General features: G+C 40.9%; 1 long non-coding RNA gene across 1 annotated transcript in view; it reads right to left on the bottom strand.

The window, feature by feature from the left end:
• Positions 1 to 3,074, bottom strand: part of LOC121926051 — a 23,674-nt gene extending 20,600 nt beyond the window's left edge. The window contains exon 1 of the long non-coding RNA XR_006102968.1: positions 2,975 to 3,074. This is a non-coding gene — a long non-coding RNA (uncharacterized LOC121926051). The remainder of the gene's footprint in view (positions 1 to 2,974) is intronic.
• Positions 3,075 to 6,189: the final 3,115 nt, after the last annotated feature.

The raw sequence follows: 6,189 nt of genomic DNA, 5'->3' as shown, positions 1-6,189 counted from the left end.
CAGAGAATGCTTGCCTGAAAGGACCGGCAAACATTCTCTGAAGATGCAGCCACAGCTGCTGGCGAAACGTCAGGACAGAACTCTTCTAGAACATGGTCACATAGTTTGAAAAACCACAAAAATCTATGGATGCCAGCCATGAAATCCTTTGACCTCACAGAATCAAAATTACGTTTTATTCTGAATTTGAAGTTGTGTCACTTATAGCAGTTTCCCATTTTTAATATTTTTAATTTTTAATTTTTTTTAAAAAAATTAAGTTACAATTTAAAATTTATTTTTTAAAAAGGAAAAACCTGATAGCTCTCCTTACTCCTCCCACTGAGCCTCACCCCACTCACACCATACCTTCAGCATTTTAAAGAGTACAGGCAATGCTACAGCCCATTCGCCAGATGCAGATGTCTGAGGACCTTTGGTCCACCTTGTGTGGTCCACCACCCCGCACCCCCCAGTGACACTGCTGTTTTGCTTGTACGGCCAACACAGCTAACCTCTGAACATGTCTCCCATTAGGAAAGTCACTCCCAGGCCTCCCAACCTCACTCCAGCCCTTGGATGAAAGGGGAGAGTGGATCCGAATGTGAGACAAGGTCTCCCTCTAGTGGCTGGTTTGTGAATGCAGGCTCTTCTTCTCTCTCCCCTTAAGGTTAAGGAGGTTGGTAAGAAATGCCACTCAAGGAGGCAGGAGGGGCTGCAGTTGGATCAAGGCAAAGGCCCAGCCCACTGTTCTCTCCAGCAGCTGGTGACCATCATTCCCTTTGCAAGCTCACACGAAGCTGTGATGATGCTAGTGCTTCTTGTTTTTTTGGATGGCGGCACAGAAATAATTCCCCTTCCTGAAACGGCTGCACATGTAGGTGGAACAGCTCTGCAGTGCTCAGGACTGAAAACACAGGCTTTGCCAGTGGAAGACAGAACAAAAATCAAGAAGACCTTGCTAAGCTAGAAAGAAAGACTGAAGGTGCATCAGCACTGTAGATTAATGCAACTGACACCACTTAACTGTCATGGCTCCATCCCAATAAAATAATTTATTATTTATTATTTATTAATAAATAATAAAACTTTTTTTCTATCTGACTTGTTTGTAAAAACAATCAAAGCGGTTACAATATTAAAAGAATACACCATATATACAAAATACCACCCCCCCACACCCACACACAGAATCCTAGGATTTGTAGTTTGGCAAGCACCAGCCCTCTTAGATGAGAAGGCTAAAGTAAAACTGACAAGTTCCCTAGGATGGAGGACCCATACTTAAAGTGGTGTCAAGCTGCCAAAGCTTAATGCGATCCTATAGAATCCCAAGATTTGCACTTTCACAAAGTCTGTAGTGTTCTCTGTGAAGAATTCTGGTGCATCATCAAACTCCAGATCCCCAGGATTCTGTAGGATGCAGCCATGACAGTTAAGTGGTTCAAACTGCATTATTTCTACAGTGTCGATGCACCCTTTACTCAGAATAAATGTGATGAAAATATTTCATCTAAAAGCCATTGTGGCACACAGGAGAGAAGGCAAGGGTTTTGTCATCTGTGAGAACCAGGGTTGGGACATTACTTTTTAAAAGGTACATTCCCAGAACCCTCACCATTGATAGTTGGATTTTGGGAGCCATAATCCAAAATGTCACATTTCCAAACCCTCCTATGCACCGCAAAAGTGGAACATAGAGGGGAAAGTAGCATTTTTTCTTAAGTTGCTTTTTTTTAAGGGAATGTCTTAAGATACAGTGTTTCTTCCTAACATTTGCAATTTTATTCTCCTATCTATCTATCTATCTATCTATCTATTCAGGTAGTGGCTTCCTTCAGTTTTGCTGAAATGAGTAAACCCTCATTTGTTGGGGTTAGGGGCACAGAACCCCGTCAAAGTGGGAAAAGACCACAAATAAAAAAATTGCTATTCTTTCTACCTGGGAATCTAGGTCCTCCAGTACAACTCTTGGTCAAAAACTGCTGGACACTGACCACGAAACTGCACGGAGGAACTACAAATGTCAAGAGATTGGGACGTCAAGGGCTTTCACGGTCGGCATCCATAGTTTTTGGTGGGCTTTTTGGGGCTATGGACCATGTGAGAGTGGTTATTCCTGATGTTTCGCGGCATCCCAGCTGAAAAACCCAGAAAATACAAAAAGCGAGGAATTCTTCTCTAGGAACTTCTAGGCCCTTCAAAATGACTTCTGGAAGACTCTTAACCATAGAATGTGCTGTGAGGACTGGTGATTTTAGAGAACCAATTAACCAAACTATGAATAATCAAATCCACAAAAATATTTATTTATTTATTTCCAGGATTTCTACCCGGCTTTTCTCCCACAATGGGATTCAAGGCGGGCGTCAAAGTCAAAACCCCAAATGAGGAGGAATGACGGTAGTTCTTTCTTCATGCTTTCCTCAGACTTTACACGGAAGTGATACCTCTTTCCACCCACCCCATTTCCCTGGTGAAGGAAAACCTTGCAAACGGAGGGTCCAGGCTTCACTTCCATCTTTCAACGTGCAGCATCATTTAAGGGCGGAGCTCATAAACCTTCTTCGTGGGGCCCATGCATCGCTGTTCATCATCATCATCATCATCATCATCATCATCATCATCATCATCATCACTATTACTAGTATTTACCCTCACTTCCACATGGATCAAGGAGGGGGACAACAACAATTCTTAAATGATGGATTTTAAATGTGGGTTGTTTTAATATGTGTATATCTTATTTGTCTTTTTAAACTGATGTATGTTTTAATGGATGTATTTTAACTGGTGTTGTTTGTGACCCACCTTGATCCATGGAGAGAGGCGGATAAGAAATAATAACACTAATAATAATAATAATAATAAATTAACAAATAAACAACATCATAGAATCATGGAATCAGTTAGAATACATCATTTTAAACACACATCATTTTAAAAAGAGACATAAAATGTACAGATATTAAAACCATCCACATCTAAAATTCACCATTTAAAAGTCACAGTTTCAGGAGAGACTGCCTTGCTCAGTGCAGCATTAAAACGGGGGAAAGCTCTGCAGGCCTGCCATGGAGTCCGCCTGCTGAAATGTATTTGTTTGCTTATCTGTTTATTTCTCTATTTATATCTCACTTGGGGACACTGTCCACGTGGCCTGGGGATGTTGATAAAAATACCCTCCCTGTGAAGAAGCCTTTGGAAACGGTCTGGGTACAAACAAAATAGCAGAAAATGTACATGTGTATTTATATATGTTTACTGAAATGATTAACAAGGAGGACGGAAAGAAATACTGTATATCAGATGAGTGAAACGTTTCAGCTTCTTCAGTGGCCAAAGATGACAGTTTAGGACCCAAATGTTGGACATCCTTCAGTGGATTATCCCCTAAACTGTGACCATGTTAGGAGTCGTAAGTCTATAGATCCCATTTCTCCCCCCTTTTTTGTCCTAAATGTTTGAAGGAGAAGCACCTAAAAAAAGACATGTAGGAACACACAACTAAAAACTCCCCAAAGATGGGCATCTGTCCTATGCTCAAAGACACCTGAAAGAAGATTCTCATAATATAATACTTACACAGCCCTGTGATGAAAAACCTTTTTTCAATATTATAGTTTTTTAAAAATGTCTTTTTGGTTGCTGAATTTAAAGCAAACACAATAAAAATGTCATACCATACACAGTTCATTCACAAATTCAATACACGGTACAGTATTTTTAATCAATTCAGTTGTTACTCGGCTTTGATAAGTGCGGACACCAATATTCCAGTTCAATTTCTTTGAGTGCTTTTGAACAGATTTTTTTCCTGTTTCTTGTCAGCGAATTAAAGGATTTGGAAAGTCTGTTAAAAGACTTTTACTCCTTCTTTTCTCATCGCAGGTTTATTCTTTGCAAGATCATTTCATTCAGTCCCATATTACAACGTGGAAATTGTCAAAGCAAGTTGGGGGGGGGAATGGTACGTGACGAAGCAAAACTGAGGTCATTTTGTGGATTTAGAATGCCAAATTCCTATAAAACCAGCATACATTTTTTAAAAAGAAGTTTTTATGACCCTCAATTTTGCAGGCCCATGTTATTATGATACTTGTTGTTGTTGTGTGCCTTCAAGTCATTTTTTTACTTATGGCAACCCTAAAGTGAATCTATCATAAGGTTTTCTTTGCAAGTTGCTTCAGAATGCCATTGCCATTGCCATCTTCTGAGGCTGAGACAATGTGACTTGCCCAAAGTCACCCAGTAGATTTCTTGGCTCATTAAGGATTCGAACCCTGGTCTCCAGAGTCATCATCCAACTACAAACCCCAGAATTCCATAGCACTGAGCCATGGCTGTTAAAGCAGTGTTAAAATGCATTTTTTCTACAGTGCAGATTCATCCCTTGTGTAAGTGTCCATTTACCAAGTTACTATTCATTCAGTGGGTCTACTCTAGTTGAGTTTAGGCCATATTTTTTTTACCTGTATGGGTAAATGTATTTGTTTTCCTTTGTCCCATTTTCAAAACGTTTTAAATCCCAGGTTCTTTCTCTCCCATTAACAAAAACATTGACATATTTTGGCAAGTACAATGGAGCCCAGTGACTCCATAAAACAGTGGCTTTCACTGCAAACATTAAATGAGCTGTCCAAAAGGCTGGATAGATTTTGGGGAGAGAGTAATGTTCAGCCTCTTGGAGAGATCTTTTCAGGACTTTATTAAAACCCAGAGCAGATTCACTGCCCAGTCACCACAGGGCAAATATTTGATTGCATCTACACTGCAAAATTAATGCAGTTTTGCACTGCTTTAATGGCTTTGGCTCCATGCTTTGGAATTCTAGTTTTTGTAGTTTGGCATAGTGATTTGAGCATTGGCTACAGCTTGGGAGAGCAGGGTTCGGTTCCCAGCAGGGCCATGAAAGCCACTGGGTGAACACAGGCAAGTCACATGTTCTCAGCCACAAGGGAAGGCATCTATGTTGAGAATAGATGCGGTTATGCTCCTCTCTTGCTCTCTCCAAAGCAGGCTATGTTTATTTTTTTTAATTAGTTTAGTTTAGTTCATGTAATGGATTTGTGGCACAGTGGTTTGAATGTTGGGCTGTGACTCTGGAGACCAGGGTTCGATGCCCAGCTCAGCCATGAAACCCATTGGGTGACCTTGGCCAAGCCTCACTCTCTCAGCCTCAGGAGAAGGCAATAGTAACCCCCCTCTGAACAAATCGTGCCAAGAAAATCCCATAATCGGTTCCCCCTGGAGTCACTGTACGTTGGAAAGAACTTGAAAGCACATAAGAACAACAAAAATAGGCCTATAAACATCGACTGAGGCTGAATCTGTACTGCAGTATTGATGCCGTTTGACCCTGCTTTAAATGCCACAGAATCCTGGGGCTTGTAGTTAAGTGAGATATTTAGCCTTCTCTGACAGAGAGCTCTGGCACCACAACAAACTACAGATCCCAGGATTCTGTAGCATTGGAAGATAAAGCAGTGTCAAAACTGCATTAATTCTGCAGTGTGGCACTAGCCTATGCCAAAATGCAAAATGTAAAATTCAGCAGCAGTTGTGCTGTGAGTCTTACTCTTAAGTAAACATCAATAGGCTCATGCACCAAATGGCTGGCTCGGGCCCTTCAAAATCCTATTCTCTTTCCTTCTTGGGTTTCTTTCATTCCTTGGTGTAAAAAAATGTATAATAAGGCAAACAGGCTTGCATAAATAGCATGAGAAATGTCTAATCCACAAAGAAGAATCCAGACTGAAGTAGGAGAAGGGGAGGAGGCTCTGTTTGTGCAGATGCATAACTCACGCAACATTGGGGCAAAAACCTTACGTGCAAGATTCTCCTCGGCACCAAATCCCTCTGCAATTTTTTTCTCCCTGTAGGAAAACATCCGTTGATTGCGTTACAAAATGAAGTCTTGTTACACAACCCTGGCTGCCCCATTTTTCTGCCTGCTTTAAGTCCCTTTGATCCAGTTGTCAGATTTCCAGCATCTGGTCTTGTGAGCTTTGTCTTCCTCAGCTGTGCTTCCTTGAAGGAGGCTTGTCATATGCATTGCTGCTGTGTTATGCTGTGTGCGCACGTTATGTATGTACACCTTCAAGTCTCCTCTCAGCTTATGACAACCCCATGAATTTCCTAGGGGATGATGATGATGATGATGATGATGATGATGATGATGATGATGGTGATTATTATTATTATTATTAA

The sequence above is a fragment of the Sceloporus undulatus genome, chromosome 3, assembly GCF_019175285.1.
Source record: "Sceloporus undulatus isolate JIND9_A2432 ecotype Alabama chromosome 3, SceUnd_v1.1, whole genome shotgun sequence".
NCBI classification, from domain to species: Eukaryota; Metazoa; Chordata; class Lepidosauria; order Squamata; family Phrynosomatidae; genus Sceloporus; species Sceloporus undulatus.
This window is presented reverse-complemented; position numbering and strand designations above follow the sequence as displayed.